The sequence below is a fragment of the Protopterus annectens genome, chromosome 5.part0 (assembly GCF_019279795.1).
Source record: "Protopterus annectens isolate FY-2018-M chromosome 5.part0, PAN1.0, whole genome shotgun sequence".
Lineage (NCBI taxonomy): Eukaryota > Metazoa > Chordata > Ceratodontiformes > Protopteridae > Protopterus > Protopterus annectens.
The window spans coordinates 1,015,958,991-1,015,986,015 of NC_056735.1; positions in this window are offsets into that span (position 1 = coordinate 1,015,958,991).

The following is a 27,025-nucleotide window of genomic DNA, read 5'->3' on the forward strand; positions in this document are numbered from 1 at the left end:
ACAGGCATTCCACACTACTTGCAACAAATGTGACAGTCGGTTGGTTTACATATGTATAGTGCATGTTAATGTTCATATGTTTCTGAGAGACGTATGTATACATTTGCAAGTATACATATTTTTAAATAGGACACATACTTGACAACTACTTATATGCATGTATGTGTGATGTGTAGCTGTAGCTATGCATATATAAGTATGCATATTTATAGATGTATGACTACATATCTGGGGTTGTACATGGTCATGTATATGAACACCCGCATCCGAGAGGGATGTGTACCATTTGTATACAGGGGTTGTGTGCATCATTACGATATGGAACCTGGACAGGGTATACAATTTGTGGACATGTACTATTTGGACGATGGCTATGGGGAACCTTCTAGGGAACATGTGAAAGGTATATATTCCCGATAATGCACATGGGGAGACGTGCATCATGGTCAGGTGTTTAATCCCGGGTCGTAGGTTATGCAGGACTGGCTGAAGGCTGAGCAGTGTTGTGGACAACTACTGCTAATGCAACTTGTGTCCGGATGTCTACGGGGCTGGACATCATGTTGTGCCACCAAGTGTAATCTTTAGAACAGACACTTATCCCATGAGTGATGTCCAAAAATTGCGGACGCCAATGACTCCAATTCTTTTGGCTATATGAAAATGAGGGAGGGATATACATGCATGGGATACCTAGTTTGCAAGCCTGAGACTGCATGGGGTGAGACTGCCTACTAGATGTGGGTAGGGGGCACTATGTGCAGATATGGCTGCCCCAACCTAGCAGCCCGAGTATGGGTGGTTTTGGTGGACTTTCAGCAAGGGGGGTGGTGGTGTGCTGTGGTGGGGATGATGGATATTAAATTATGTATCCAGGTGTGTAGGGGTTGGATGGCTCAGTTCAGGCCAGACAATTATGTGGGTGTGAGCCGGTACTGTTTCTGTACATGTGTATCGCACATTTTAATGTTCATATGTTTGTGGGATTGTGTTCTGCAGTATGGCCTGTCAGATTGTATTGGGGATGTGAATGTATGTTCTTTGGTTTCCTTTTTGATTCATCCACTGCTCCCTCGTACACCTCCAGTTCACCTATTGTACATCCGACCCACTCTCCACTTGGCGAATTATTACATTACCCGTCACCCCCCCAAATTCGACAAACACACCATCCATCCCTTCTCTGGTTGCTGGCCCATGGGACAGACATCAGTATACACTGTGTACTCTACATATCTCTGGTAGCAATATGGTTGTGAGGACAACCCTAGCATATTTGGTCTTCCACATGCTGTACTTCATGCACATAGGTACACGCAAATACTTATCTTTCATGACATGGTAGGTTGACCCGGGTAATACCCATTCATCTTTGGGCCGTCCAGACAAGGACTACTCAGACCGCGAATGGGCAGATATTGAGTGAATGCTCTGACCATTGGGCTAGGCTTAGCAAAGGGCAGCGGCACACAAACAAGCTGTGTTTCACTTCCACTTGGTATAAGATTCAACACTACAATGAAATATGGACACGGGGTTTTAAATGTCATTGTTCGAGGGACGGGGGCTCAACATTCAGCTACGTGCTTGTGTGTTTACTCCTGTGATTTTATTTTGGTGTTCATGGAACTCTCTTGTATGCTTTGCATACATTTTAGTATCCACGGACACTGACAGGAGTGATTACTATTAGAGGCAGTCTGTACTAGTCAGCATTTTAGGTTGCATGACTGTAGCCGACATGTTCATTCCTCCTTGCAGTGCTTAAACACCCCCCCTGTACTCCTGCACGTTTCTTGTGCATGTGGACAGTGCAGCAGCACGCCTACATTAATATGCATATGGTGCTGCTGCACCATCTCTACGCCGCACGCTCGGTGCAAGGCTAATGCCGTCCTTGCGCTGAGCTTCATGAATCCTGGGGCTGGTCTTTTAACATCAGCTGATCTTCAAGTAACATGTCCGTATCAGACATGAGACAGATTGCACTCAGTTGCCTCTATTTGTCATAAATGTTGAAAGTAGAAAACAACGAGAGAAACAGTATATGGAATATACTATAATCACTTCAGTCTGACTTGAGCTTTAAACAGCTATAGAACCATTCTCTGAGGATGGCTTGCAAGAAGTCTTCAGTGGTAGTAAAATCTGTCACTTATACGAGAGCAATGAATAGGTGCAGCCAGATGTCATCAGCCTAAGGATAAAAAACTTGTCTCCATTATATGTCCTGTTTAAGCAGACCGTACACATTGTGAGTAAAAAAGAAGACAGTATCACACCCTCTGTCACTTCACATTGCAAAAGTAAATGTAGAAAGGAACTGATACCTGAAACTTAACAGTGGAAGTTGTGTAATGGCATGATGTAAATCATAGGAAAACACTATCAATTAAGCCATAATGATATTTTAAAATGTTAAATAATATTGAGATATCAAAGAAGGTCAATGAATGAAAAATAAATTCTTTGTGCAATGCTAAGCTACTGAACAATCAAATGCCCTAAAATTAATGAAACTTCTGTTATAGCTATATGAAACTGTATTGCTGACTCCTTTGTATAGAGCGATAAAGCCTATGACTCAGATATCTTGTTTTTAATTAGTTGCCTGGATTCTACTTGAGATAATGATATGTGGGAGAGGAAAGATGATGAAGATGCTAATGGCATACCCTAATGGACTTTTCTTATAGACCACTTGCTCCAGTGGCAAGCTCATAATATTGGGAATTGGTAGAACTGCTATGTTGGAGCAGAGCGGTTTTCTCTACTATTAACATTTTGCATGCCTCATCACATCATATCACCTACCATGTTAATTGAAAAATAGACTAACATGCTTCTCCGATCAACTTATCAGCTGATATGGTTCCTGTAGTCTTGCTCTTCTCTAGCCTTAGATGATAGTCTATAGCCAAATAACCATGAGAATTTCCTTGCTAGAAAGAGAAAATCCAGTTAGGAATATGTTATATCTTCACTGAGTCTGAAGTAGTGGCTCTGGAGAGAGGGGAGCAGTAGTGAAGTGCTGTGGGGATTAGTCAGTTGTGACTAGCAGTCAAAGCAAATCTGTCAACTGTGTGAAGCTCACAGGAAAAAATGTATTTTGTATTAATTAGTTACCCTACACAGTGACTAGTCTAAAGACAAGTGCCTCAGTGCCCTACTTTGTAAGCAATAACTTCCAAGTCTGTAAACCCTCAACCACAGACATCCTGTAGCCAGCTTTTATTCTTTACTTCCTAACAGGCACTGACATTTACTCTTATTCAAACTATTTCTGTCTCTTATATTTTTTTCACTTCTTTTACACTTGCTGCTTCCATTATTCATATCCTCCTGTCTTTCTTCAGTAGAGCTGCATGCCTTCAAGGAAGTCACCCTTGATCTCCCTTCTTTTTTCATTAAACCACTTTTTGCTCTAAGCCAGTATCTGTACACAGTCACCATTGAATCAATGCACTCAACTACCCCTTTAAGCTAGCAAATTGTGTTTTTATTTTTCTGTAGAAGTGTCCCTGCAAGCAAATAGATATGTAATAGGGAAGACTGCAGTCTGAATACCAGTCTGTGGGCTATATTTTTTCTGTAAATTATAAATATTTTTGCAGCCTAAAACAAAGAACTTTGTTCATTATAATCCTTCCATTTTCTTAGACCACATCATCCCCATTGGTACTTTCTCCTTTAGTTGTGCTGCATTTATTGTTTTTGTCAGTCCACTGTCTTCCTTAAATTTATTTCTCCTTTGGCTCAGATGCTTATGTAACCAACAACTTTCAGTTCTGTGCCAGTCTTTCATTTTTCTTGAGCTGCAGTCTTGCATTTTGGCTTACTTTTTCTCATTAGTTTACTGATCTTTGGGTGGGGGCAGCCTTTGGACTTTGCAATTCAAAGTCCATAGAAACCTCCTTACCATTACACAGTTGTTCAAATAGTCAAGTGCAATTTTTACTGTTGTATATCACAATTAGTCAAGATAATCTGATATTGGACTAACTCCCCCACTAACACCATGTCCTAGACAACAAAATCAAGTTTGATCGACTGGCACAGAAGCCTTTTAAATTGCATTCTTTATTTTGTTTAGCTCTCTCAGTAGATCTGTGGCTGTTTAAGTCCAGTCACTGACTGTTTTCTCTGCATCTTTGCCATCTTGCAAGTTCAACCTGCTTCATTTACCCTCGCTAATGCTCAAGGTCATGCCACTCATCTACCCTACCCCAATTCCCACCCACCTGATATTACCTTACACTTATACTTCCATAGCACCATCCACATATCCCACAAGCCAACGCTATCTGTTCCCTCCAGGAAAAAAAAATCAATAGAATTAGTCACAATAGTAGCCACTCTAGTTTACCACCCAGCACTCTCACAAATGGTCCTACTCCTTACCCTCATTACCATCACATCACACTTCTTTCAACCAACCCAATGCCCTCCTACCTTTTTATAATCCTAGTTTAAAACAACAACCCCAAAAAAACAAGTTGAATTAGATGTCCCATACTCAGACAATTCTATTATTCCTCCTACTCTACTAACCTTCACCAATTATCACATCCACCTCCTTCAAATACATAGGACTTCAAGCAATCCTCACAAAGAATATCAACATCTACCCAACCCGTCTTTCTCCATAGTGCCCTATCTCTACAAACAAACCATATCTGATTTATTTATCTTTAAATATCTTAAAACTAAGTATCCAAATTCACAATCAAATACCAAACCAAGAGCAAAATATAACCGGCCACACTCTTCCGTCTGTAAAATATAAGTTCAAAAAATTAGTAGAGACATTAACCCCCACCCAAATCCCACTATTCATAAAACAGTACTTCCAACCCCAAAATACACCTAATACTTCTCACCAAAAAGCAGAACCCAAACTCACCTTGCTAAATATGAACCTAAGAAGTATGTACAATAAAATCCATGACATACATGCCTAAATCACTACATACACTCCTGATGTAGTCATAGCTACCAAATCCTGGTTAAAAAAAGAAATAAAGGATAATGAGACCCCCCCCAGAATATAATATACTCAGGCATGACAAATAAAATAAGCATGCAGGTGGAGTAGCAATCATCTATAAAAATTCACTAACCATCACTTTACTTCCACTGGAAATACCCAAATTTAGCAATGCTGAACTTCTAATAATATTGCTAAAAATTAATAATAAGAAAACTACATATTTAACAGCAATTTATATAGCACTAGGGAATAACATTGATGCTGAAAGCACCCTGTACTGGATATCCCAACAAATCAACCATGTATAATACTTGGAGATTTAAATAGAGACAGGCAACTCATAAATTCTACTATCCTCATAGAATCCTTAAATTTGTACAACTTTCAAACGATTAATAACAACAAAATCTAACTTAATGCACAACACTCTTTCTTCTTTAGATTTTTCTGTACAAATCTCACACAGTTCCTTTTGCCCCAACATATTTTTCAGTTTACAGTCATGCATACTGTGCATTTCTTTCACATCTAGCATGAATAAATTAGTAGTTGTATCAGTTCTGTTCTGATACAATAATTTGTTTTGATAGTGACTTATATTTCTGCATTATACACATTCCTATTACAGAGCTTACATAACTGACCAAAAGGAGACTTTAAAACATTTTGTTTTTAGCCACACTAAGTACAGCACTGCTCAGTCCATTGCCACTTTTGCTCTCTCTTGCCTTTCTAGACTTTTTTCGCATGCAATTTTACATACATCTTATTTTTCTATCAAAATTTGAAGTCACTTCACAAGGTTTAAAGACATTTAATCTTCTTACTGTTGTTAGTGCAGCTTCTTTCGATAGCCTAGCTCTTACTTGATCACCTCGTATACCATGCACTATTCTATCTCTTACAAGTGAATCATATAATATGCAAAACTGAGACTCCTTTCTTTGCCTTTATTCTTTATATTAATAGCATACTCATTGGTATAAATCACTCTCTTGTTTACATTTAAATATCCATGCTGAGTAAGAAGTGAAATGGCTGGAGTGTTTGCCATTAATTCATTACTAGATTTATCTAATAAAAAATAAACTGTTGCAATATAAAAGTGAACTTATACCTCAAGGTGCATAGAAATAGTTCAATACCACTGATTTTTTTTGTAGGACTAGATCTGAGTCCTTGTGCAACTTGCTCCATTCACTATCATTGAGCTTTGGCTCACTCCGCTCCCCTACCCTACCCATGAGTCTTACCCACCCCTGTTCATCTAGTTATTTACTTCCCTATCTCCACCCCTACAACTCTACCACCTTCCTATTAACTCTTATGTTCAGTTGCACTACTCCCACAATTTGCTACCGAATTTCCACAAAGAGCTTGTTACTTCTCTTCAACAGATACTCTGGTATTCTTCAATAAATCCATTGTTAATCCTAGATCCTGAACAGTCATTATCCTTCTGCTCTACTGTAAATTCTTTTTATATCTCACAACATAATGCATAGCTTCCATGCTACTTTACTGGCTCTTTTTTCCCATTAACATCCCTGCTATACATCACACATATTTCTTCCCTGCATTCAACAAAAAGTTATGTGCACATAAGTACTCTCGCAGTCACCACTGTTAACTTATACCAGGCTACAAGTTACACTGACATCTTTTCTAGCCTATCTGAGATAGCTATTTCAAATTCCACATGTTTGAAAATAAGTCATTTCAAATTCTACAAGTCTGAAAATACTATATACTTACCCTAAATCAAAAATAGTCAAGATCCCAGCTATTATTATAAAAAACCCTGTCTAATTCTTTCTCCCTCTACCTCATCACCCAGTCTGGTGACACCCACCTTAATTCGGGTCCCAGCCTTCCAGCAACTACCATACCACATAATAAGAGATTAAAACTAGCTATACTAAAGCTTCATAGCATATGTAACAAGCTTACAAAATTTCATGCCTGGATATCTCAACATACCCCAGACATATTAGTTGTTACAGAAACTTGACGCAAGCCTAACATCCAAAAGTCCAAACTTCTAACTCCAGAATACAGTATAATTAGGGCAGATAAACTACACAAAAAGCAGATGGAATTGCATTATTTTACCCCATCTTCTATACTTTTACAACCTATTTGAATCCCGTTCCAAAATTTACCAGTGCTGAAATACTTATCAGCTTAAATGTTAACAATGCAAAAACTGTCTATATATCTTTACTGTACATCCCGCCAAGTCACAATATACCAATGTTAGAAGATATCCTTACATGGATATCTGACACTATTCACAAATAAGCTATTATCTTAGGTGATGTGAACATCAGTTGGGAAAATGTAACACCAGACTGCCCTGCTGTCAATATTAAACTCTTTAGATTCTTGCAAGTTGTCACCTCACCTACTAGACATGACAATAATACAAACCATGGTTCTAGCCTGTATTTATTTATTTATTTATTTTATTTTTGTTTACCGGTAATGTCCGACTGGGCCAATGGCCCATTTTCATTAGAAGCCCCGGGAGAAAAGCTCCATATTACAAAATTTACAGAAATGAAATAATGTTTAAAATAGTCAAAAATAAAAACATTTTAACAAGAATTTATGTGAAAAAGGAGTTTATTACAGATTACATAATACATAATACACAGTTCTATACATAATGCATAGAAAACAATTCAATTATAAGAGATGCCATTAATAAAACTTGACAAAGAAATAGTAACATGAACTATAGTCATAAGGAAAGAGAGTTAAATGATATGAGTGACAGGGAGATAAAGAGATGGATTGAAGGTGGATCAGGATAAAAGGGGTGAAACTGAATAGAGTTAGATACAGAGTCAAAGTAAGAAAGTGTTATAGAGATAGAGAGACGTATTTCAGCCTGGTTTGGTACAGGAGCAAAGCAAGTTGTTGGATAGGTGTTCCTTTACTAGTTGTTTGAATTTGGAAGTGTTGGAAGTATTTAGTATTGCTTGTGGTAAGGAATTCCATAATTTAGATACTTAGTTTGAGAATAGGGAATCTCCGTAGCTCTTATTGGATTTGGTTACTTTTAGTAGTTTTTTGTTGGAAGACCTTAGTGATCCAGGGCAGGAATAGGACTGAACTAGGTGTTTGAGAGAAGGGCAGTTGTTTACATGGTGGAAGATGGTATGAGCAAAATTTAATTGGTTAAAGTTTAGCAGATTGGGAAGTTCAAGCCATTTTAGTAGGTGCAGAGTAGTGCAATGGTGGGATCTATATGGGAGGTTAGAGGTGATTCTTGCTATTTTGTTATAACAGGACTTAAATTTGTTTAAATCAGTTTTTTTCTTAGATTTGTGAAAAGTAGGGAAGCGTATAGTAGAGTGGAAAGAAGGAGAGTTCTGTATATGGCCTTTCTGGTCGAGTCGGTAAAGTAGGGCTTGATTCTACAGAGGGACCCTAGCTTGATGTGCATCTTTTTGATAGTTATTGCAAGATGCTTGGCAAATAGAAGGTTGCTATCTATGGTCATTCCTAGGAGTTTGGTCTGTTCCACTGCTTCTATTATAGTATTATTGGAGGACGAGATGGTGAAGGGGAGAGTGGTGTTTTAGTTTGTTACTGGTAAAGAGCAAGAGCTTGGTTTTATTAGGACTGAGAAGAATTTGTGAGTTAGATAGTTTTCAATGTCATTGAAGGCACTCTGTGTTGTTTGCAAAAGTGTAGGTATGGAGGGAGCTGGGTTGATTCATCTACATATTGTATGAATGCAGTGTTTTGAGTGGCAGAGAAGAGTTTATTTGTGAAAAAAATGAAAAGTAGTGGGCCAAGTATGGATCCTAGAGGTGACACCACCAGTGACAGGTAAAAGAGAAGATAGTTCATTATGCCATTTTACAGCCTGTTGACGGTTGGATAAATAACTTAGAAACCAACAAAGTGTGGACTGGGACAAGTTTAAAGAGACTAACTTGTTCAGAAGTTTCTGATGCAAAACTGTGTCAAAAGCTTTTGACATGTGAAGAAAGATTCAGGATACACAGAGGCCAGTATTTCTAAGTTGGTTGATAGAACTGTCAAAACTGACAAGAAGAGTGGTAGTACTGTGCTTGGGCCTAAAACTGTGCTGGGATGAAGACAGAAGGTTGTTGTTTAGCAGATATTGGAATAGTTGCATATGTATGCATTTTTCCAGAATATTTGAGCAGGGGGGGAATGACTATTGGCCTATAGTTATTGAGTGCTGTTGATATGCCACCTTTATGTAGAGGGATGATGTAAGAAATTTTCCATAGTTCTGGTATGTATTTTCAGTAATGAATTGGTTGATTAGGATGGATACTGGGAAAGAGATGACATCTGAAGCTATTTTGAGGAGTTCATTAGGAAGTTTTTCTGCAGTGTTTGAGGAGGGGTTAAGACTATACAGTAACTTCTTAATGGTGCTAGTTTGGCTAGGTTTAATTGAGAAGAAATTGAGGCTGTCTATAGTCTGTGTACATAGGGTTGGAGGAGGGTTACTGTTATTATGTACAAGGTATAGGACAGAATTAATGAAGTAAGAGTTGAACTCGGAGGCAGTACTATCAATGGGGTTGGTAGAGGCTGGATCCAGAGTTGTGACCTAAACTGGTTTTAGCAGACTACTTATGGCTTGCCAGAATTTCTGGGGATTGTTCTTGTGCTTATTTTGCATAGTTGTGTGGTATTCTTTTTTGTCATGTTTAATTTGTTATTTAGCTAGGGTATGCAATTGATGATAGTTGAGCAGAGTTGTTTCATTTTTAGTGTTAAGGTAGTGGTACCAGGTTTTGTCCCTTAGTTTAAGGAGTTCCTAGTCTCTTTTGGTGAGCCATGGTATATGTTTGGATTTAGTACGGCATTTTCTTAGTGGGGCTACGTCATTTAGAATATTGATGAATTTGTCAATAAAATATTCTACAGTCTGGTCGAGGTGGAGGTGCTTTAGAGGGGAGCAGTCACATTTGTGCAGAGGGGTCTTAAAATTTTCTGGAGAGAAATTTCTTTTGTCACGTATATATTCCTAAACTATGTATTTAGGTGGATAAATACACTGTCTAATTAGGTAGGTTGATCTGTGATTGCTTAAGTTGTCAGGGAGACAACTGACTTGTTAACAGAAGGAAGGTTTATATGTTAGGGTCTAATACAGTAAAGACTGTTTTTTTACTGTGCTTGTCGATCCTGGTAGGAGATTGTGTTACTTGGTGGAAGCCATGGATGTTGATAGAATTGGTTGCATAATTGGAGGTGCAGGAGGACCAGTCTAGGTTAAAGTCCCCCATAATTATGGTTTCCTAATTGTATGCTAAAGCAACTTAGCAAAGAAGGTCAACAATGGAGAATCAGTTGTTGTTAGGGGGTATGCAAATTGCTATGAAATGATACTTTCGTTGGAGATGATTTGAAGGCGAATGGCAAGGATTTAAAAATTTTTAGGGTCTGGGTAGTTAACTATTAAATATTCCAGGTTGAGGCTATGTTCATATATTATGGTTATGCCACCACCCTGTTTGTGAATCCTGCCCAGAAAAATATCCACCCCCCCCCCATAATCCTTGATTGGATGCTTATGTCAGACCCCAGCAAATATACTAATTCAGGTACCCTACCTAATGCTGTTAAGTATCCATCTACCACCTTACACTTACAGATGTCTATTACATATATCCAAAGAACATAAATACAAAATGACTCATAATCTATCCAACTTTAACTTCTTCCACTGAGACATTAAAAAGTATGAAATGGTCTGCATTAAACACAAATAATGCCTCGATGCAGTAAATTATTTCAATGCCATGTTTCTAGATACTCTTAACAGCACTGCTCCTAGTTGGAATAAAAAAAAGAATCAAATCTAACCATGGTACTTGACTAAATCAACTAAGTAAACAATGTACTTCTTGCAAGGGACAAAGCATGGAAAGAATGGCTAAAGAACAAAATCAATAATCTAATTAAAAATTTCAGGTTACTGCATAATCAGGCCAAAATAAGGCAATACAAATCTTTCTGCTCTAAACTATAAATCAATCATAAATATAACCCACAAAAATTCTGGTCAGATATTATATATATAAAAAAATGTTTGAATTTTTTACGCCCATGAATTCCAGGTAGTAGAATAATGATATGCACATAAGTAAACATTTTTTAAGCACTTGTTAGGAATTTTTACTAGCTTTTGCGAATGATTAATCAAGTTTTAAGAATGAAGTATATCTTTTTAAATGGTTCAATTAATGAGAGCTTCTGAATCAGCTGTTCACTATTTAAGTAACTGTTTGAAAAATCAGAAGAAACAAATGGTCTGAGGAAGCTTTTCGTGAAAGCGCTTACCTTGTGCACAACAATAAAGATCGATTTATAATCTTATTTTTTGAGTACAAGACTGGATTTATATCGAGATATTGGTTGCCTATCACTGCTCGTTGTTATTGGATTTATATTTTACTTACTTCTGACTAGCAGTGAGGCATTTACTCTGTTTGGCATTTTGCTAACAGTGTTTGTTATTATTTCAGTACTTACTTCCTTCTAACTCAAAAAAATACCCCTCTTCCTGTCTGGATAAGTACCCCCAACAAACCACCCATCTATTAATACTTATTTTATTGACAGCATAGCCAATCTCACCATGAAAACCTTCTCATATCTCCTCCTCCCCTACTCAGTCCTCATTATTCTATTCCTGTTATACTTCTTTCACAAAGTATCTCTGATCTATGTTATACATCATCTCCTTTATCCGAATCCACCCAACAAAGTTCACTCTCTGTCCAACTTTTATACTCAGCCAGTCTCAACCAACCTTATAAAGAAACTTGCACAGAAATTGAAACCTTGTCTTTCTCTGCTGACAACCTTCCAACAAACTACTTAAAAACTTACTGCAGAGGCTGTTGCTTATCCAATCAGCATTTTTATAATTAGATCCATCACAAAATTGTATGTCCCAGCATTTTAGAAAAAGACATTCATCATTCATTTCCATAAAGGAGATGACTCTATTGAAGTGTCTAACTACCATCCCATTGCTATCTCCCCCCTCTATCAAAATACTTGAAAGATATGAACATAAACACTTTCTTCAATGTTTACTTAAAAATAAACAATTAACTTCAACTCAACATGGATTTTGACTAGCCCATAGCAGAACAATAGCCTTAATATCTTTCTTGAACATCATCAACATTGCTAGGGATTCTGTCAAGTTGGTCTCAGCACTATTGTTAGATCTGACAAAAATCATTTGACATTGTTTCCCAAACTTAACATCTACAGCAAGTTTCTGACCTATGTATTTCCCCTATAACTATCCAGTGGTTTACTAGATATCTAATAGACAGTAATCAGTAAAATTTCAAGGAACCTTCTTCTGGAGTTCCCCTAGGAATTTATTCTTGTTCCCTTTCTTTTTAATATTTTTATCAACAACCTCCACGCATCTTCCTGCCATGACTCCTTAATCCAGTAGTTTACTATTATTTATTCTTCAAAAAATGTATCACACCAACAGCAGATAACCTAAGGAGACTTCACCTCTATGGAATTGTGGCTTAGCAATTCCCAACTGCTGCTTAACCCTAACTTAACCCTAGCAAGACTAAACTTCACCTCTTTACTCCAAAACAGTTACACTGAAGAAAACAAAGATTAAGATAGTACAGAATTCAAAGTTGTCCCCTATACTAAACTTTTAGGAGTAATAATAGATGAAAACCTTTAATCTGATTTTCATATACAGAGTAATATAAACAAATGATCAGAAACTAGGGATCCTATACAGGCAAAAACATTCTGTAAGTACATCTACCAGCACTGCCATTACCACCACTTGTCTCTTACCTTCACTCCTATATGGAGCACCTATTCTCACTAACCTACATATTTCAATAAAATCAAAACTTGAATCATGTTACAATAAAAATTCCCAGTTTTGTAACAAGTGCAACATATTACACCCAACATTGTACTGCCCTCTAAACTCTCTAACAACTTGAACTTCCCCACCATCTTAGCTGTTAACTGTCCGCCCTTTGCTCAATTTAATACTACACCACTACCTTCCTAACAGATCCTTTAGAGCAGAAGACAAACAACTTCTGTCTGTGTATACGGGCTAGTCAAAATCCATGTTGAGTTGAAGTTCATTGTTGATACAGCTCAGCAAGCTCCTGCCTGGTGCCCTGCAGAGTTCAACAGCAGCAGGGATACAAAAGAGAGACTTTGGAGTGATTAAGTATAATTTTTCTGCATTTTCTTGCTGCCTTTAGATAATTCCGCCTAAAACGCCAATTTTTTAGAGTTTCTGTTATTTGAAAAGCTTGTTTCAGCTACATATTGTATTATTTCACTGCCTGTACTTTAACAAAGTCATTTTTGTGTTTAAATTACCTGTTAACTGTTGTAGGCTACACATTCAAGTGTGATAGCCATTTCTGTGCATTTAAAGTTGTTTTATTGTATTTGATTTATTTTCTAAAAAAAAAAAAAAACAAACAAAAAAAAACTTGTTTTCCCGCCTTTGTAAGCTAATATAGTCCAGTTTTCAGGTTAGTGCTGAATTTAGGGCAGTGTTACAAGTTTCTGTGTTTGTCCATAACTTATTTGGATAGAAGCAAGTTTCCCTGTTCACCTGTGAGAGAGAGGAGCTTTGAGCAGCCACATAGGTACAGTATTTTTTCATATAATAATAAGGGTAAGCCACAACACAAAACTTTGGAGCTTATAATAGGCCTTGTAGGGCATAAGTATAAAGTATAAACCTATGAACCTATGAACCTATGTGTCACTGGAAGAGTGGTTTCTGCCCAGAAATCAGTATTTTTTGGCCATTTTGGGCTAATTTCTATCTCTTTAATTTCCCTGCTATAAAACCCGCATTTGGAAGTTTTTTTGCACTTGTATACACCTCAGCAAGCTCCTGCCTCGTGCCTTGCAGAGTTCTACAGCAGTAGAGAGACAAAAGAGTGACTTTGGAGTGATTAAGTATTTTTCTGCATTTTCTTGCTGCCTTTAGCTAATTCCATCTAAAATGCCATTTTTTTTTAGATTTCTGTGATTTAAAAAGCTTGTTTCAGCTACATATTGTACTTATTTTACTGCCTGCACTTTAACAGTCATTTTTGTGTTTAAATTACCTGTTTAACTGTTGAAGGCTACACACTCAAGTGTGATAGCCATTTCTGTGCATTTAACATGTTTTTTTGATTGTATCTGTTTTATTTTCTGCAAAAAACAAAAAATACTTGTTTTCCCGACATCCTAAGCTAGTATAGTCCAGTTTTCAGGATAGTGCTGAATTCAAGGCTGTGTTACAAGTTTCTGTGTTTGCCCACACCTTACTTGGATAGAAGGAAGTTTCTCTGTTCACCTGTGAGAGAGGGGAGCTTTGAGCAGCCTATCTATCCCTGGAGGAGTGGTTTCTGCCCAGAACTAAGTAGTTTATTGGCCATTTTGTGCTAATTTCTATCTCTTTCATTTCCCTGCTATAAGACCTGCATTGCAAGGCTTTTGCACTTGTATACAGCTCACCAAGCTCCTGCCTGGTGCCCTGCAGAGTTCAACAGCAGCAGAGAGAAAAAAGAGAGATTCTGGAGTGATCTTTTCACCCCTCTCATGGTTCCTATTATGTACCTTACTACACCAGTTCCAGTTGTACTGGAATTGTACATTCCAAAAAACAAGTAATCTCCGTGGTATCCCCGAAGTCTCAAAACAACCCACTAAAGTGTAAAGGATTTTTGACTGGAAACAGACTGCCTGCCTTTCTTGGATTACTTTTGAATACTTAGTAAGGCTGTACAATTATATATTTTCTATCATTATTTTTTGTTTTGTTTTGACTTAAGACAAGTTTAAGTTCGCTACTTCTACTACTATTGTCTGATCTGATTAATATACAGTGATTAACTAGAAATATATGGACTGAAAATCTTCCACACAGAGAAGTTTCTTACACTGTTTTGGAATTGTACATTCCAGTACTATTTCTGTTGTACCACCATTAAATACATTCCTCTCTGTATCTTATTTCTCTCATCTATTTTTCACCAACATCTTTTTTCAACTCTAGTCACTCTTTTCACCCCTCTCATGGTTCCTATTATATACTGTACTACACCAGTTATAAAATTAGATACTTACACCATTCACACATGGAAAAAAAATGTTTTTGTTTGGTGTGCCTTTGTGATTACAGAGTATATTTGAACTTGTACTGTTTTAGCCAGTTAATGATTGTTTTAACCTCTTGTGCATGTAATTATTGTACTCTTAACTATTATGTATACTTAATCTCTCTGATTGTAACTGGGGCTTTTCTCATTGGGTCTTCACTGAAAATGGGCTCCTAGCCCAGTTGGACTAACCAGGTTAACAAATGTCAATACATAAATAATAAATAATAAAGATAAATTATAATGTTTCTGCATTTTCTTGCTGCCTTTAGCCAATTCAGCCTAAAATGCCAATTTTTTTTAGACTTCTGTGGTTTAAAAAGCTTGTTTCAGATACATATTGTACTTATTTTACTGCCTGAACTTTAACAAAGTCATTTTTGTGCTTAAATTACCTGTTTGACTGTTGTAGGCTATACACTCAAGTGTGATAGCCATTTCTGTGTATTTAAAGTGTTGTTTTATTGTATCTGCTTTATTTCTGAAAATAAAAACAAATAAAAAATACTTGTTTTCCCTCAGGGCTATGTTACAAGTTTCTGTGTTTGCCCATACCTTACTTAGATAGAAGGAAGTTTCTCTGTTCACCTGTGAAGAGGGAGCTTGGAGCCTATCTGGCCCTGGAACAGTGGTTTTGCCCAGAATTCTAGTAAGTTATTATGGATTTTTTGGACTTCTTCTTTTTTCTTTTCCATGCTATAAAACTACCATATAGTTTTTGGAGCCATTGCATACACTCAGCTTCAGCAAGCTCCTGCCTGGTGCCTTTCTGCAGTTGCAGAGAGAGAGAGAAGAGAGACTGACTGGGATTTAAGTCATTTTTGATTTTCCTTGCTTTTAACTAATTCCATCTAAAAAACAATTTTTTTAATTTTCTTTTCTTTTAGAAGCTTGTTTCAGCTCTTATTTTACGCCTGCACTTTAAGAAAGTCACTTTTTTGTTTTTTTAAATTACCTGTTAACTGTTGTAGGCACACTCAAAGATAGCCTATAGATAGCCTATTCATTTAAAGTTTTGATTGTATCTGCTTTTTATTTTCTCAAAAAAAAAAAAATAAAATATATATATATATATATATATATATATATATATATATATATATATATATATACATACTTGTTTTCCCTCCTTTCTAAGATAGTGTAGTCCAGTTTTCAGGTTAGCGCTGAATTCAGGGCTGTGTTACAAGCTTCTGTTTGCCCATACCTTACTTGGATAGAAGGAAGTTTCTCTGTTCACCTGTGAGAGAAGGGAGCTTTGAGCAGCCTATCTGTCCCTGGAGGAGTGGTTTCTGCCCAGAATATAGTAGTTTATTGGCCATTTTGGGCTAATTTCTATCTCCTTCCTTTCCCTGCTATAAAACTCACATTTGCAAGGTTTTTGCACTTGTATACAACTCAGCAAGCTCCTCCCTGGTGCCCTGCAGAGTTTTATAGCAGCACAGAGACAAAATAGAGACTTTGGAGTGATTAAGTATAATTTTTCTGCATTTTTTCCTGTATTTAGCTAATTTCGCCTAAAACACAATTTTTTTAGAGTTTTTGTGATTTAAAAAGCTTGTTTCAGCTGCATATTGTACTTATTTTACTGCCTGCACTTTAACAAAGTCATTTTTGTGTTTAAATTACCTATTTAACTGTTGTAGGCAAAACACTCAAGTGTGATAGCCATTTCTGTGCATTTAAAGTTTTTTTTGATTGTATCTGCTTTGTTTTCTGAAAAAAAAAACAAAACAAAACAAAATACTTGTTTTCCCACCTTTCTAAGCTAGTATAGTCCAGTTTTCAGGTCAATGCTGAATTCAGGGTTGTGTTACAAGTTTCTGTGTTTGCCCATGCCTTACTTTGATAGAAGGAAGTTTTCCTGTGCATCTGTGAGATAGGGGAGCTTTGAGCAGCCTATATTATCAGACATAAAACCAACCTAACTTTCCCTTTCTCATACAGAACACTACGCACCAAAAAGCAATTTAACCCAGAACTTTTCCAAACTGAACTCAAACAATGTAATTGGTCACCATTAAAATCTCTCCCAATCAGTGAAGCAGTAGCTTACTTGAATTCTACATTCCTAACCATCCTGGACCATCACGCCCCCATCACACTCTGTTAGAAATAAAACTAAACCAGCCCCTTGGCTCACTAATAATACTAGGCAAAAAATCCTAATTAGAAACAAATCCTGGGCAAAATGGCGTTCTACTAAAAATCCTTTTGATCACCAAATCTTTAGACAACATAGAAATAATACAAAAAAAGCCATCCTGTTAGACAAAAAGAACTTCTACCTACAGCACTCCTACCATAAGGAACCACAAAAGTTTTGGACTAGCATTAACAAACTTCTATACCCAGGTCAATCAATCTCTCCCAACCCACTTGGCTCCAACCCTAACAATCCCTCTCAAACTGCTAATGCCTTCAATTCTTTCTTCACAGATGCTATCCAAAATCTTGCTAGCCATCTATCTCCTGATACCTCAAATCTGCCTTTTACCACTATCCCACCCCCACCATTTCATATACAACCAGTACCTACTTCCTTCATTTGCTCCCTTCTCCAAAGACTAAAACTCACCACCCCCTCAGCAGACCAACTCCCAGCAGAATTCCTACAAAAAGGAGCTAAAGCCATAGCCTATCCCATTTCCATTCTGATCAACAGAACCATAAGTGAAGGAACTATCCCTTCCATCTGGAAAATGTCCCATATTATCCCGTACATAAAGGGGGACACTCCAATGACTTCTCTAACTTTCGTCCTATAGCTCTGCTATCCCCTCTTGCAAAAATTATGGAAAAATGCATCCATAAGCAACTACTAGACCACCTTCTCCATAACAACTTACTTGCCAACTGTCAACATGGATTCAGACCTTTCCACAGTACCACCACTGCCCTTCTATTCTTCACAGACAGCATCAATAAAAACTGTAACAATAATATTCTTTCCTCCGCAGTCTTCATTGATCTATTAAAGCCTTTGATATGGTTAATCACAAACTCCTCCTACACATACTGAAATCCCTTTCACTTAATCCCCTAGCCATAAATTGGTTCATATCTTACCTTGAAAACCGGCAACAGGCGGTACTCTGGCAAAATAAACTCTCTAATAACCTTCCTATTTCCCTCGGTGTTCCACAGGGCTCCATTTTAGGCCCACTCCTATTTTCCATTTATACTAATGACCTTCAATCAGCAATCCCACATACCATCTGAATTCAATATGCAGATGACTCTACTATTATCTGTACAGCCACCTCTCAAACTGAACTTAAATCTCTTACCCAAAAAGCTTTCAACACTTTAGAACAATGGTTCTCAAACCACTACCTCCTCCTTAACCCCAAAAAGACTAAACTGTTACCATTTACACCAACCCGAAACTCCACCCCTATTCATCTCATACTCACATCTAATGATGGCACTGTTATTTCTCCTGACACAACCACTAGACTCTGAGGAATAACAATAGACAACAACCTCAACTTTGATAGTCATATAAACAGCACAATAAAATCAGTGAACAAAAAACTGGGATCCCTTTACAGAATCAAGTCCTTTCTTACACCAGTGGTTAGGACCACTATAGCCAGGACCCACTTAATCTCAACTCTACTCTATGCTTCCCCTATATATATATATATATACTAACCTTTCAAAAAATAACCTCAGCAAACTGGCAACATCCTACAATAATATTGCTAGATTTGCAACAGGCAACTCATCACTGTCTGAACCTAAAACAACTAGACTGGCTAGAATGTCTTAACCATCTTCAATTTCTCCAGCGTGCCATTGCCCATAAGACCCTGCATCAACCAAACAACACTCCAATACTCTCTACCATCATTAAACCTTACAAAAATCTCAAGAACTTACGCTCCTCAAACAAACTGCTGATCAACATTTCAAGATCCAATAACTCATCAGGTGACTCCCTGTACTCTAACTCTGTAGAAAAGCTATGGAATTTACAACCCACTGAACTTACAACTCAAATTTCTCTTTCACTCTTTAAAAAGAAACTAAAGCTATTTCTTAAGACACACTGGCTATACACCTGTACTAACCCTGACTAACGTCTTTCCTTTTAAACTAATAATTACTCTGAAACTCATAATATTACCCTAGAGCAGCAAAATACCATATTATTGCAAATAAAATGTATGTATATACTGCATATTGACCATCTCTTGTACATTGCCCATTGATGCTTACTGCTAATGTTATCCTCACTGATTATTGTATTTGAATATAAAAAAAAAATTGGGCCGGATTCACGAAGGCTAACACGGAGTCTAAGAGTAGTGTAAGACTCCATGTAGCCTTCGCGATCCAGGAACAGCCCAAAGTCCGTGTAAGAGTTAGTCTAACACGGCTCTTACACGGAGTGGGCGTGGCTAAGCTAATCAGCCCACTTGCAGCCGAATAACATGCAAATGAGGCTGATTAGCGATCCAGGAAGCCAAGAACAGCCCGTGTAAGAGCCGTGTTAGCTGCAGAAATGTACTCAGTTGACAACTGAGTGCGTTCCTGCAAACACAATGGAGCCATGTCAGCCCCAAATAAAGGGTGCATATGTTAGGCAGCATGCCAATGGCCAAATATGTGGCCATTGGCAATGCAACCATGCAAAAATTTGAAAATATTTTTTTTTTTTTCAGCAATTGCCGATGTGTAAACCCAGCGCAGCCCATAAACGGGCTGCGCTGCATAAAACATGAAAGCGAAGGTTTTAAACCTACAAATGTGGGTTTTATGCAATATATGGAATGTCAATGGAGGGACCAGCATAGGAAAACCAACATGGCCACCGTGTAGTGGTTGCCAGGGAAGCCAAGTCTAAGAGATGTAACTAAGCATTAGTAGGCAATCTGATGCAAATTAGGGTAAGGATACTGAATACCACTGTCACATAGTAAATGAGTACAGTCTAAGTAGTAAAAGAGTTACTGAAGGGGGAAGAACAGAGTAGGAGATAGGTGACTTCACAGGGGGGAATGGCAGAAAGGGAGAAGTCATTGGAAGGTAGAGTTACATGACAGATGTCAGAGAGGTATCAAGGAAGGAGGTGTGCCCCAAGTAAACATGAGAAAGCCAAGAAATGGAAGGTGTACACTGTTGCCTACACCAAAGTTTCCTGTTGGGCGTGTATGCATGCGTGCAAGTAACCGTGAAGCGGTAAGACGGTGTCGCGGCGTGTAAAAGGCAGTGTCGTGCGTGTACGGCAGTGCTTGTGGCGTGTAAAGGCAGACTAAGCATGTGGGAGCGTCTTGCGAGCTGTTTAACACCGTTTGCGCGGGCATGCGCGCGTTTAAAACTGAATAAGCAGATCCAAAACTGTGTAAGTATGTGTGCGTGCGTGTAAGCCACTGCGGCGTGTTTCTGCTGGTTTGCACACGGCTCCACCCTGAGGAAACAGAAAGGAAAAAGGAAACAACAGATGTACTAGGAAGTTAGCAGGGAATACTGCTGGAGCTAGCAGGTGAAAACAATTAGATGCAGGCAATTACAGGCAGAATACCAGGCCAGCCCAGCACTTAAAACTCTGCAAACAGCAGTGCAGAATGTTTCTCTCAAGAGACACTGCAAGACAGGAGTTAAGTTATCAGAAGTGAAAACTGAAAAAGCTGAACTCAGAGCAGAAATGTTAGGGGCTGCCATAGCTGTCATAATGAGACATAGGCGACTTGCTGAGGGTGGTGACAATGCAGATGGTGCCAGGCAACCCGCAGTGAGGAGACGGAGAAGAGTGTACAGGCCCAGGGTCACCTACAACGGGTTACATGAGCTGGAGATAGTAGAGCGCTATAGAGTGGACAGAGACCTCCTGCAGCAAATAGTGGAGCTGTGCAGGCCACGCCTCACACACAGAACCAACAGAGGGGAACCCATCCCAGTGGAAACCAAGGTATGTGTTGGCCTAAGAATACTAGCAACAGGTACCTTCCAGAGACCAACTGGCGATATGATGGGATATCACAGGCATCAGCTTCAGGGTACTGCACCAGTTCCTGGATGCCATGTCAGCACATGTCGGTGATCATGTATACTTCCCCAATGCCCGTGAGGTATTGGCCAGCAACATGCGTCTCTTCCAGCAAATAGCGAATACCCTGAGGTACTGGGTGCCATAGACTGCACGCCATCGCATCAAAGCACCAGCAGGAGGCGGGGTAGGGCCTACATAAACCGCAGGGCTTCCCCTCCATCAACTCCCAGGTGGTGTGTGACGCCCAGGGCATAATAATGAATGTGTCTGCCGGCTGTCCTGGGAGCTACCATGATTCCCACATCTGGCATTTGGCGCAGCTGTACCAGACATTTGCCAATGGGGACATCCCACACGGACACCTAGTGGGGATGCAGGATATGCACTGGAGCCGTGGCTGATTACACCCATCAAATGCACACACACCTGAACAGGAACGCCATAATGAGGCACACGCACAAACACGTAATGTAATAGGCGTGTGTTTGGGCTGCTTTCAAGTCACAGTTCCGGTGTCTGGACACATCTGGTGGAGCCTTGCAGTACACACCAACTACATGTACCCAAATTGTCATGGTATGTGCTATGCTACATAATATGATCATGAAAACAGCTGCAGCAGGAACACCATGGGGCTGGGCCAAACAGCCCCACCATCGCCAAGGCCACCACAGGCTGGCGTGACTGAGGAGGAACAACCTGAGCCTGCCCCAGTAGGCAGAAGGAGGCGTGCCCAGTATGCCCTGGCTTTGGCAAAGAGGCAGCGATAGCACATACATTGGCTCAGTAGGAACCTTGGGAATGATACCCTCCGACTCACCATATAGTAACAGGGATGCCTAATGTGACACAACCTGCTCACAAACATGTACAGGGAAGTGTAATATGTGCATCCGACAGAGGCAACCCTGCAGCACCACCTGAGGCATGAATGCTGTGTGTCAGTAATGTAACACCAAGTACCATATGCACACCTGAGGACCCCGTCTAACATCCTACCCTCAACAAGCAGCATGCCACAACAGGACAACGAGATGATGAAGTGCAACAATTGCGAAGTAATGCAGTTAGGCAAAGGGGATGAACTGTGTGCCAGTCTGGGATGACATGCTGAGCATGACATGATGCACCACCTGCCAGGACTGGCATGCACCTATCAGTGCAGGCCGTATGGATACTGGCAAAGGCTGTTGTCATGCACAGTGTGCCCTGAATAGGAAGGCGCAAAACACAAACCTATCTCCATAGGTACCAGAAGGGATAAGAATCAGATAAGGGATAAGGTCAAACAGCAAGATGCATGCAGACTAAGCCCACCCAGTATGGAGAATGTTGATAACTGTGCTGTAACAGAATACTGAGGCAAGGCTCACAACAGCACCCTAACACTACCAGGTTGCACCTCATACTGTGCTGTACATCCTCAACACTTGGAACAAGTTACAAAGGAGGCGACCAGCAAGAATTGTCAAGGATAACCACACCCCCATGTTGGTACCACCACAAAAAGCAGCATGGACTAGCCATGCTCAAGTAACAGTGGCTAAAACCGCCCACCAGTGTATAGCCTGCTACAGAGTACTGGCCCAACACCAGGAACTGCATCACGCCCATGCTGGAATACATGAATATATCAAGTCCTCCAAACCACATTATTTTGGGTGACTGCAAATACCCAGACACATAGACTGGGAGCATTATACCAGCTGCAACAGTGTAGGACAAAAGGTCATTGAATCCACAAACCAAAAGGCCCAGGAACAACGTAGCACACCCACAAGAGGGGCAAGCATACTGGATGTGATAATCAGCAACATGGGTATGGGATGTCAAGATGAGAAGTGTATTGCACACTGGTAACACCAGACCATATAGTAATCACACTGGATATACAAATCCTGACCACAGTCCCTGTCCGAAATCACAGTGGAAAACATGTGCTAAGCATTATTTGCACACCTCCAAAATGATGTGGAATCCATGAAAGGTCCCGTGCAGGTGCAAAATATGGGCCACGCCTCAGAACCTGTAAGACAGCCATTCCATGAACACTGCCAGGAATGCTTGGATTATGCAGTCCCAAATTAAAACAAGACACAGTGCCTAAATCTGGCATGGTGGACACCAGCCATAACCAAAACATGCAAGAGAAAGAGGAAGCTACTACATGATAGAGCAAGCATGAACAATGGCATAATTACTGATCAGTAGTATGGCAATATAATCTGTCCACACATGCAATCCAGTAAGGCCAGGTACAACAAGTGGAATCTGTGAATCCTGAGGCAATGTTACACCTGCCCCAAGTACACAGACAACCACCAACTCCACCCAAGAAATACAAATATGTGAGAGATGCAACCATCCATCCAAACTGGAGGCAGAGCTCCCCAACTCAGTACACCCAAAACAAGTCAGTAGGAGAAGGTAACCACACACACCACAAACACATACCCACATAGACCTATCACAACTGCAAACCAAACATAAACACAGAAATACATTCCGGAGGCAGAAATCACACAGCACACCAACAGAGGCCAATAAAGCAGACACCCAATGAAACAGCCTCCAAACATAGCACATGCAACACATAGCACACAAAGCTGGTGTGCCAAACAGTCACAGGCCAGAAGGAGAAACAACATGCCTGATACAGTTGTAATAGGTGACTCCATAGTCAGACACACTGCTGTCCCACAGCAGACTGAACAAAGGAAAGGGTACAGTAAGCTGCCTGTAGGCCGCCACAATATGCCACATAACAGAAATATGAAGGTCACTCCAAAGCAAATAGAAATATGATGCAGTCATAGTCCATGCTGGTGTGAATGACCCGAGATGTACCTGCCTAGACTACATGTAAAGAGACACAGATGAGCTATCCGATTATGTAGTCCAGGCTGGTATGACACTCACCGTTTGCAGCAACCTACCCTTACCAAGAATAATGCCACAGTAGAAACATGGAATGATCAGTCATAGCAAGTAGCACACTTACTGGTGTCATTCCGGGATCAAATGTCTGTCAGCTTGGGATGTCATGCTTGACAAGCCATGCAGCTGCCCTTGGGATGGTCTGCACCCGTTACCCTGGGCGTCTGAATAGTGGATAAGGCCTTGGCCACCTCCACACAGCCTTTGTAGAGCAAGGCTGAAAAGACTGACCACCACCGAGAAAACATAAGTGGGAAGAAACATAAGGGAAATGCTGACTGATGCCAGATGTGTACACCCCAATATGCATGCTCGAGGCCATCCCAGAATAGAGAACATCGATGTCTGTGCAGTGACAGAAACCTGCTGCAAGGCTCCTGACAGCACACCAGCACTACCAGGTTATACCATGTACCATGTGTCATGGCCCCAAAACCTGGAGACACTACATAAAAGGAGGTGAGTAACCATAGAGGGCACAGACACCCCATCGTCCAGGTAACTGACAATGCACAAGGCAGTGGAGTTCACCCACGTGCAACTAACTGTGAACTTGAACTGCTGTGCAGTCTGTATTATCACTACAGACGCACTCTCACACACAATAACCCCAACCTTCCTGAAGACACTGGACAGTATGAATGTCCCACCAAATATAAAACAAGGTACCACGAAGAAATACCACATAGGTGGTAAGCATGTATGGAAGGGTAACCAGGGACAGGGACACAAGTGAACAGTAACCTGTTATGTAACACCCACATTGCCAATGTGGCTAGGAAGACTGTCTACATGTGACACTGTATTAGGAAAGGAGTCACATCTATGGCAACAGAGGTCACTGTGCCCCTATACTGTTATCAATCACCATAAATCAGTACAATGCCTCATATGGGAATGCTGACGATACCAGAGGTACACCCCAATATGCATGCTCCGGTACATCCCCAGAATAGAGAACATCGGTGTCTGCAGTGACAGAACCAAGGCAAGGCCCGACAGCACACCAGCACTATCAGGTTATACCATGTACCATGTGTCATGGCCCCCAAAACCTGAACACTACATAAAAAGGAGGTGAGTAACCATAGGCAGCACAGACACCCATACGCCCAGGTAACTGACAATGCACAAGGCAGTGGAGTTCACCCATCGCAACCAACTGTGGCAGATTGCTGTGCAGTCTGTAGTATGCTGCTGGTGACCGCACTCTCACACACACAACCCCCCCAACCTTCCTGGAAGATACCTGACAGTATGAATGTCCCACCAACACCAAACAAAGGTACTACTTAAATACCAATATGTGGTAAACCATTATGTATGGAAGGAGTAACCAGGGACCAAGGGACACAAGTGAACAGTAACCTGTTATGTAACACCCATTACTGCCAATGTGGCTAGAAGACTGTCTCACATGTGACACTGTATTAGGAAAGGAGTCACATCTATGGCAACAGGAGGTCACTGTGCCCCATACTTTATCCCACCACAATTCCATAATCCAGTACAATGCCTCATATGGGATCTACCTTTACCACACAGCACCTGCAGCTTGGCAGTTAGAAGACCCCTAATATGCATGCTCCCGAGGCTGTCCCCCTAGAATAGAGAACATCATGTCTGTGTAGTGACAGAAACCTGCTGTAAGGCTCCTGACAGCACACCAGCACTACTAGGTTATACCATGTACCATGTCATGGCCCCAAAACCTGGAACACTACATAAAAGGAGGTGAGTAACTACAGGCACAGACACCTACACGCCCAGGTAACCACAATGCACAAGGCAGTGGGAGTTCACCCACGCAACCAACTGTAGTAAGACAAGCAAAGTGTCTGGTAGTATGCCACAGACTGCACTTCACACACAACAACTCCAACCTTTCCTGAAGACACTGACATGTCCCAAAACACAAATAAGGTACTACTTGTAATACATAGGTGGTAAACCATTATGTATGGAAGGAGTAACCAGGGACCAAGGGACACAAGTGAACAGTAACTCCAGCAGGTAACACCTACATTGCCAATGTGGCTAGGAAGACTGCTCACATGTGACACTGTACAGGAAAGGAGTCACATCTATGGCAACAGAGGTCACCAGCCCCATACTTTATCCCAATCACACCCAATCCTGTATGTCACCAGCTATGGGATCTACCCATCTGACACCTGCAGCAGTTAGAAGACTGCAAAGGTACCTCCTCAAAGAGGATAAAGTGTCATACATATATGTCAAGTCATATGCTGCCTGGGCTGTAGCTAGGCTGTACACCCAGCTGACTCCAGTCGCAGACTGCCCCACACAGAGGCATTGCATGCCTGTTGTAGGAGGCCATGCCCAACACAGGAGTAATGGACATGCTCCACCCCCAGACAACACATATCCATTGGAGCTGCGAGTGAGATGTCAACCCCAACACATAATGAAATAGGATGTGCCGGTGGGACAGATACATAATCCAGAGGCCCACACACCCTGGACCAGAAATCCCAATTTATTTTAGGCAGAGCCCCTCACTGACACTGTTCAACAGGAATCTTGCCAAGTGGATGGATGATTGTAGAGTTACAGTGGGGGTCTTCACTGTGTCATGTCCAGACAGAGGCACAGCTACAAATAATACATGGCCATAATATCCAGATAGCAAAGGGTCTCAAAAGCCACACACACCTGGCTAGCCTAACAAATGCCCAGGGTGGATAGCCTGTATGAACCTATGAACCTATGTAGATACAAATTGTACAGGACATGAAGGATAATCCCAAGGCTTACACAACTGATGGTAGGAGCCATGTTGTGAATTCACAGATATGGCCCTGAATCACACAAATACCACAAAAACACACACACATATTGCCAACATACATCCCGACAGGTGCAGTGCAAACCCCCACACCCCCATGTATACTGCTG